This window comes from Diuraphis noxia, unplaced genomic scaffold, assembly GCF_037042655.1.
Source record: "Diuraphis noxia isolate RWA-SAM2 unplaced genomic scaffold, SU_Dnox_SAM2 contig0003, whole genome shotgun sequence".
NCBI lineage: Eukaryota > Metazoa > Arthropoda > Insecta > Hemiptera > Aphididae > Diuraphis > Diuraphis noxia.
In genome coordinates this window covers 9,010,512-9,020,628 of record NW_028301713.1, presented here as the reverse complement: position 1 = coordinate 9,020,628, position 10,117 = coordinate 9,010,512, and positions in this window count along the sequence as shown.

The following is a 10,117-nucleotide window of genomic DNA, read 5'->3' as shown; positions in this document are numbered from 1 at the left end:
GCTATGATTTTGACACATGTCCTTGTCGGATTCCTGTGCACGTCGAACCAGTTATATGTGCGCGTGCGTGTAGCATGGGCACACACGACCGGCGTAGGATAAACGTATTATTAAAATTATTATTATCATAATTATTATTATTACGGTGTACTTTAGCGACTGACGGTCGTATCATGATGGCGAGATCGGTGCCCCGTAAGTTTAAAACAAGTCGGTTTTTTTTTCGTCGTCGAACCATACGTATTATAATATTATGTATATTATATTAAATGCGTTTTAAATATTATATTCATCGACGATTGTTCCATCAACTATAACTTAGGGGCGATAGCCTCTACAATCTACCTGTAATAATAACACCCACACCCACACACACACACACACACACATATATATATATTATTATATGTTTATATGATATCGTAAATTATATGCATAAACTCAGTTTAAGTGCTGCGCATGTATTACATATAGTAATAATAAGAAGAAAAATAATTAATACCGAGCAAAAAAAAAATAAGAATACTAACCGTATCAAATAATATTAAAAAAGTTTTTTTTGATATACATCCAGCTTAATATACCATAATTGTTTAACATTATTGATGTTGAAAATCAAAATAGTCCACGAAAAAGCAGTAAATTTTTACAAACGATTCCATTGAAATCTTCCTTCCAATCCCCTCATTTCAAACCTATTGTCACTCTCAAAATTCGTGGAAACCCCCAGGAGGCTCAAATGGAAATGGTGTCGAGACAGTCTCACTGTTTAATCTAAAGTATAAGTATACAAAAAAAAATTAATCTCATCAAATAATCATGTATCTATTTTCTGTTATCACGTAATATTAATGTTCCTAAATGAACAAATTGTTTATACCGGATAAAATTTAAAAAAAAAGAAGAGTACCTAAACACGCATGAATATCTGCAACAAGCACATACCTAATTTATATATTATTATTATCATTTATATTTTGTTTGTTTTATAAATCATGTACCTACAATGTAATAATTTGTTTAATTTGAACTTACTCACTCCAAACACAAGCTATGTTCATTGGAGGGGGGTATCATCTAAACTTTCTGATGTTTTTTTTTTGTTTACTATTTTATTTTATTTGATGTTAAATAAATATTATTATTATTATTATTTTTTTACCGTGAAATGGACAAGAAACGGCACCAACCTTTGTAGAAAATAAAAACAAATTTATATACTTATTACTTATATTATATCGATTTGGACCGATAGGTAAACATTTTTGGTGAGTGTACAGGAATGTTCTTTTTTCATTTCAAAGTGCGTTCAAATCCAAATAATTATTCAACAAGTTATGTTTATACATAAATGAAATAGGTAAGAGGTACCAGTTTTACATTTAAACATATCTGCACCATTGTACACCTGTATATAAATTGTAAAATATTATACATAAATCAATCGTCATTAATATATAATATTATAATGGTAAACTTAAACTGCAAAATGATCTATTTATTCTATCTTGCGTATATTCATCCATAACAATTACCTAACAATATCATATCAGTTAAAATTGTTTTCGAAATTTCAAACAAGGAATGTTATAATATACCTATGGTTATATGGCGTTTTAACATTTACCTCTCAACTATATGCTTTTTACATCTACAGCAATATATTATAACGACGATAATAGCTTCAATTTTATAGCAGTGGTTGAATGGACTAATAAACGAGCATATTATTATTTATATTTTTATAGAATTATAACAACATGTGTGCATATATTATGTGCCTACTACTCACTTGTGTTCGCAGAAAATGTTCCATAATATTCGTAAAAAATAACATGGTTGATATTACATATTATATATTATTGCACGTTTTAAAAAAATAAACGATTAAATGCTTTTGATTAGGTCACAATTGACATAATATATTCTTATTAAATTATTTCAATCCACCAACAATATTGTGATTATTGTCGTTTTGTCGGTTATTTTATAAAATACAGTCAAATTATTACAACATTGCCAACCAAAAGCTGTTGTACCACCGAAAATACTTCAAACTCTTAAAAAACTTTAATATTTCATTGATAGGTAGGTATACTTCGCATACTTCCACTCGCAAGACTATACATGTCATTGTAGAAAGTAACTGCACACTTCGAATAAAATCAATATATTCGTATACGTAACTACTATTGACTATTATTGGGAGCATATCGTTACATAATTATGAAATTGTTAAGTTAATACATCTTGCAAAAAATTAATGACCGTCACTCGTTAATATGGTGATATTGATATATTACATCGTAATATTACTACTTGTCGTATATTATTATTTGTTATTGAACACAAAATTATGTGCGTAATTAATTTTGTTGAAAACAAAAAAAAAATAGTTTGTATGGATGTTAATGTTATTATGATAATTAATAGTAGGTAATTATTAATTCGATAACAAATCGCGTGGTGATCATTAAGTAATATCTATAAACATAAAATCATAATACAGCACTGTCGCACAAGTACCTATATGTATACCTGAAATTGAATATCAACCGCAATCGTTTTTATCATTACCCAATTAATTGTTATTATTGTTTTCTTCTATATATATTTACATGACTTGTCATGTACTTCCTTTTCGGATTTAATTGCGCTGCAGCTAATTTACGCAGGCACCACCACCGCACTGCAAACAAAAGTTGCACAAGAAGTGCAATACCGTAATTATATTTACTACCTATTATAATACATACTGCAGGTACAGTGTCACTGTAGTCTCAGTACTGCACTGCAGTTATGGTAGTGATATGCTTTCTTTGCCGATAATTAGGGTAGGTAGGAATTTTCGTACAATAATATTGCTATGCAATATATTTGAGCGCCAATTAACAGTAAAAATATCATAACATCAAAATAATGTTTTTCTGTATATCTAAATTGATTTCGATAACATTTATCCAAAACAAGTCACAACTACGATACTCGTCATTATCCGACTTCCTTTCGCTCCGTAAATAATGTCCAGATAAAACAATTCTTATTTCAATTTGTATATTCAGATGACTATATTATATTTTTTTGTAAAAAGGTAAAAAAAACGAGTTGTAAAATGCTATACGAAACCCCACAATCTTAAATCGCAACAGATCAACACTTAAAAACAATGGCGCAACTACATAAGTACATAACTATGATTTAATGTTGATAAATATTATATTGTTATTGCGTTATATACATATTATATTACTATAAAATATTATTGATAATGATAATTGCAAAGGCATGCGCAGATATTTTTGACAGAGTTGGCCAAACCAATATTATGATTTAGATATTTACTTGAAAATGTTTTATCAAATCAAATTTTTCAATTTTACAAATGTATTTAATTTAATGTTATCATTGAAAATTGTAATTTGTAATTTTTATCTGGTCGCAATATGTATAACAAGTACAGTACGGCTCGTTGGGTGGGCCATGGCCCACCTTGCCCACCCCGCGCGCACGCCTATGAATCATTTATTATTACATATTATATTATATAATAAATTCCTACAGACTTTTGTGGTTCTTTTAAACAATTTTCTAAGAAGCAATAATTACATTTAAATCAAAAACAATTACGAGATATATTATTTTAATGTTCAGCATCTCAATTCTATGGTGGAATATTGAATATACTAAAGAATTCGAAACAACTATTAATAAAACCCACACAGGAACTTTGGTGAGGGGAAAATTGGAATATCAGTGGTGCACCCCTTTTGGAGTTTGAATTCGTGTCAAAGAAGTCGGTTATCTAAAATAAATGTTTGGCAAACCATATAAATTATCATACATCAAACATCACAAACGTTAATATAATTTAATTTGAGTTTTAAATACCTACTCTAATTTTAGTTGGCTCTGTTCCGATTTTCGATAAGAACTGTTTTTTTTTCTGTATCGTGATTCATTTTATTTGATATATTTCATGTGAATACATCGAAGTTACATCTATAGCTTAGTACTTACACAGGTACAGACGTCCAGTCTACAACTTATATAGATGGGTACACGAAAAAGCAGCTTGTATCAAATAATTGCTAAACATTCGTTGTACCTACTCGGTAGCTCATATACCATTGTCTGTCAGCTCAAACATAATTTTCGAGTCGTCAGATTTTTTCCGATGGCTGGTTGAGAAATGCATCGTTTATGATTTAACTGTTTACTAATGATTTCAAAATAGAATATCAAAATAAATAGTCACTCTGACGCAATGCCGGTACATTTATTTGTGTTAACGAACTACGCACACTGAAGCGCCCCATATATGTTTGATCATGCAACTAAATAAACATAATATTATAATAATAATAATAATAATATATACCTGTAATGATAATATGCATAGTATATGAATTTACTTACATCTCGTATATCCCGGACTCTTGTAAAATTACAGCAATCCAAAATAATTAGTGGATTTCTAAACAATATTAATTATAGCTCGTTCTTAATAAGTGAAATTCGGTATGTATATAATTATATTATTAACAATCATTATTATGGACTATCGTATGATGTAGACTAAAAATTACATGCTATTAAATTTTAAATTAAAATAATCGTATTTTTGTTTTAAATGATCCGCCAAATCAGAAAATAATATTTAAAATAACAGCTTTTAAAATTATTGGAAATATAGTTGAAATAGTGTATGTATGTAAATTGTGTGTGTGTATATATATATATATATATATATCATTACCACCGTATCAAAACAAAACAAATATTTTGAAAACAAAATCTAAATTTAAAAATTAAACGACTAACTAATTATAGGTGTACTAGGTTAAAAATAATTGAAAAAAACAACTTAGAACATATCTATACTGCATAATTTAAGCAATTTAAACTGGTACATTTTTTTAGGATTTGTAGAACACCATAATAACACTGTAGGAACCTCAACACCTATCAATTCCATTTTCACAATTTTGAACTTGGTCGTTATTATTATTATTTTTTTTTTTTTAATGAATGTATATCATGTTACTGACCACCAAATAATTATAAGATTGTACACAATATAATAATATTATTAAAGTTTATTAAATTCACAATTTATTTACGTGAGTAGATGCATACATGGCGATACATTCATCCGAAATTGGTAGCTGTCGAAATCAAGTAGCCCGACGATGGAAAATTCTCTTGTGACAATATATTGTCAAAATATTGAAACAACATTATTTAAACCCTCTTCGTCTGCAACAAATCAGCTTTTGAAATGCCTTAAATTGATTGATACACTTTGGTTAAAAAAAAAAAATATTTTGTTTTACCAATAATAAGATATTGACTAGTAAATAATAATATCGTGTGACTAAATCCAAAGATAATACTACATTATTAATAATGTTTTAAAAATTATTTACCACTTGGTACTTAGGTAACCAAGTCGTGCACATACAATATTATATACATAGTACATGATAAATCACACTCCAAAGAGTCATGAGAAACAAAGTCAAATACGCCACTGAACCGCATCATTTACAGAAACAATATATTTTTATTATGTGTGTAATGTCTATTTATAGATTATACACTTATTGATTGGAATACCAAATGAAACTACTACCTATTATACATATTTTAAACATTTATTGTATCTAGACAAAATAATAATAATAATAATAACATAAGCAAACAAATAATGAGAAAATACATTTAAACACAGTGTGTTATATTATATTATACAGGATGATTCACCAAGCATGCTCACCCGCTGCTGTTTTTTCTTTGGTTATGCAGTTATTTAAAATCTGATTTTTGGAATTTTTAAATATACTTAAAACCCATATTTTCCAATTCTTAAGGGGTTTTTTTTTTTTGTAATGCTTGAGGAATATCCTGTGGAGAAACTTCTGTTTTTCAAATGAGAATCTTCTTTTTCAACTGTAAATTATTATATGTTGAGGATAATTTTTTTTTTAAATTTGACATATCAGAATGAAATTTCTAACGAGTAGTATTTAAATTAATCAGCATAAAGTTCCAAGGGTGGGTTCATATATGATACGGAAGCTATGATGACTTGATAATGTTAATTTTTAATATTGATCTATCAACATTAATAGTTAAAGTAAAAAACGGTCCAGGTATATAATATTAGTTCCAATATTACATCTATTTTGTATTTTTGTAAGGACTATTATCCTTATTAGTACAAACATTTTAATAACTATGAAATTAATCATTCAAATTTTGAACTAGGTACATCAACAATTTCTAAAAAAAATCGGAGTTTGTCGATTGCGTCCCGGACACAGGTAAACGATTTTTTCCTTACCTTTTCTGTGTTCCAATTGCGTCCTATTGTTTAGTAGGTAAGCGCAAAATTGACAAGATAAGGCTGGTCATCGATTAGCGATCGATCTATCTACTCAGTACGTCTGTAAGTAACGATATAAAATTATATCTCCTTTACAATTTCTTAAAACTGTTTCACTTAAAAACCCTTTTTTTAAATGATGTATATTATTATTATTTTTTAACTCTGATGACTGACTAGATATTATGTATTATTAAAATTATTTATTTTATTTGGACTTATTTTTATTGATTTTTGTGTATTTATTATTTTTTAATTCTGACAACTGACTAGATATGTATTTTTTGAGTTCTTTAATAATTAAAAAATTAAAATATTAAAATAGTGTAATTTAATACATATTATTTATTATACAATAGGACGCAATCGGAACATAAAAGGGTAAAAAATTATAATTTACCTGTCCGACTTGTGGACGCAATCGACACACTGAAAAGGTATAAAAGGTTTAAACGGGACGCAATCGAACGACGCCTAAAAAAATTATTTGCTTAATAAGGTGGGAAAGTGGTTGGGTAATCACTTGAAAAAACAGAATTTTGTATTGTTACATGATACTACTTAACTAGTACATAAGATTTTAAGAATTTGAAAAAACTGTCTGAATACATTTAAAAATTCCGAAAATAAGAATTTAAATAAGTTCGTAATTAAAGGAAAAAATGGGAGTGAGCATGCTCACCCTGTATGTGTATACAAATAAATACCTATCTGAAGACATTATTGTTAATACATTTTTTTTCCATAATTATTATTTGACAAAAGAATGCTTTCGACCTATACACCGACACACAAGCTCACACAATAATTAAATGAGATATCTAACAATTTTGAATTTATACGCGAAGTGATAAGTGAAAATTGATTTCATATTTAATATACATATATAGTATCGATGAGGCATTGAATAAACGTTAGACAATACAAAATATTATTTAAAAAAATAATGCATGTGACTCCGGTTGATCTATTGTTTGTTATTATTAATTTTTTTTTTTAATAACAACTCCGAATATAATGATAATGATAATAATAAAATAATATGTTATTAGTCAACTTAGGGTTTTTTCAGGTTACAACACATTCCAAAGCGACCGAGAGCTAATAACTTATTTTTTGATTTTCAGCTGAATATAATAGTTTAGTTTATTTTAAATATAATGCTTTTATTATGCAACTTTTTCAGGGGCTAAGAAAGGGAAAGCTCTTAAACAATAAAATATTAATTTACCAATAAAACATAAACATTGATGATTTGCTACAAAATATCTTATCGGCACAACTTAAAAATTATTTTAAACGTTAAACAATCTAAACTGTGGAGTTATTGATATATAAGTTAATTGGTATAAATCGAATTTTTGGTGATTTTATTTTAACCGCTGACCACCGGATCCGGTATTAACCAGCTACCAAGGCACACATGTAGTATAAATTAAAATTTTTTTTTTTAAGGAAGTTAAATTTATTGTTTACGAATTGCCACGAACTTGGTGAACCTCAATTATTATAAAAATAAACGACAGACATCAACCACTCAACTTACAGTAATTGTGAGTATACAAACCGGAAGAGTGTTTCCGGCGAATAAAAACGCCCCTGAAATTGTAGGAAACTTAACGCACATACACGTGTACATTGGGTTGCGGCCGGAAGGCGAAACTTAAAAAATCGTTTCAAAAACAAAACATACCACCTATAAATTATAATACTTAATAATAATATTAATATTATATTATACAAATATTTAATGTCATGACGAGATAAATCATGTTTATTGTGGAATTATAAAAATGTATTTATATTGTAAGTACACTTATTAACGTATTGCGTGTAGTAACAATGGAGACGAATTTAATTTCACTATTTAATGATTTTATTAAACAATTAATATGATTAACAATACGTACATGAAGTTAGCCGCTCGACTTTGAAACTGAGACTCCAAAACAGCGCCAATATGTATTGCTAATTTATATAGGTAATTAATATTAATATACATAATAATATTTTGATTGTATTTCAGTATTTTGTCACCTAACCTAATTTAGGTTGGTGCTTTTTTATATTACATTAATCCTTCCTTCACAACTGTAGTGATATGGACTTTAGATTCAGAACGAAGTAGTTTTTATGGTCATGTGTTTTTTACTTTTGTGTCTCTATCATCGAAGCAGTAAAAATTATTCAATCGTCGAGGGGTGGTCAGAAATAAAAAATTTCAAATGCTTATATTAATATAACCGGGAAAACAAGAAAAATAAGGTGGGCAAATAAATAGTATACCACTCTGAGTAGATGTCAAGTGGGTCAAATAAGTAATTGGTTTTGTTAAATTAGAATATTAAATTCTAAATCGTTGCCTATACAAAAAAAAAACAATACTGACTAAAGACGATTTGAGTTTGAACATGTAACAAAAGATTCTCATTAAGTTTTTATGTTAGAAATTATAAAATAGTGTGAGGTTTTTTTTTTATTTTAATTTTAAGTTCTAATGTTGAGAAAATTCATCAAAATCATGAAAACTGATAATGTAACACTGTAAAACATTCAATTTTTATGGTAATTTTTTTTTCTATTAAATCAATTTAAATCCTTAGTACATTAGGCAAATATAATAAATACGATGGATAATGTATATGAAGAGGTTTATTTCAATTTACTCTATTAGTGTGTTACTAATTGTAAAATAAATTACTATATTGATAACAATAATATCATAAAAAATGTTTTAGCAACACATGCAGAACACCATCTTTGCTTGAAATCGTTTCTGATATTGTAATGAATAATGATTTATCATTAAATTTAAATTGAACACACTCATTACAGTGACCCCCTAGAAAATACTGTACAATACCATTGATCGGTACCAATTTGCCCATATTTTTGTACTTGAATTTAAAATGCATTTACTATACATAATTTTATGTGCGCATGTTCTATTAATTAGAAATAATGGTAATTCATCAGTTATTTTTATTTCTATACATCGATTTGCTGATCATAAATATTCAGGTTTTTATTTATCTAATAAAATTAGGAAACAAATAGGGAAGAAAAATCAATTTTGCTCCCCTCCTCCCATGAACTCAACACACAAGTCATTAACAATAACAAATCATTATTCTATAATACTAAAGTACTCAAATTAATCAAAAAAATTGTTATACCTTGTTGTATTTAAATATTTGTAATTGATTAATTCAAAATATTATTATTGTTACCACAAAAAGCATCAACCTTCTTTTAAATGTATATATTTACTTCTGTTCAAATTTTATGAGGATCTTCACACCTAACAACTGTTATAAATTCACTTGACTGAAAATCTCAGCATATTTTTTCAAGATTTGCTATTTAACAAAAACATTGTTGGTTAACTCTTCGTGGGTCCGCATATGAGCATTATGTTCAGTGGGGCAAATCGTTGTGTCGAAATAATAAAAATAAAAATATACCTATACTTGTTAATACACGAAAAATATAGAAACAATATTTATTTTTTTATGTAAACAATTTAAATTTTTTCATATCAATATGAAACAAAAGTGGATAAAACTATATATTGTATTTATACATTTAATTTCTTGTATTTGTTTCACAACAGCAACACATTTTAAATTGTTATATTACTATCAATTTTCATCTGAAACCATTTATAAAAGTAATTAAATTAAAGTAATGACAAAAATGAACTGTTTATTTAAAAAAAATATTTATATTACA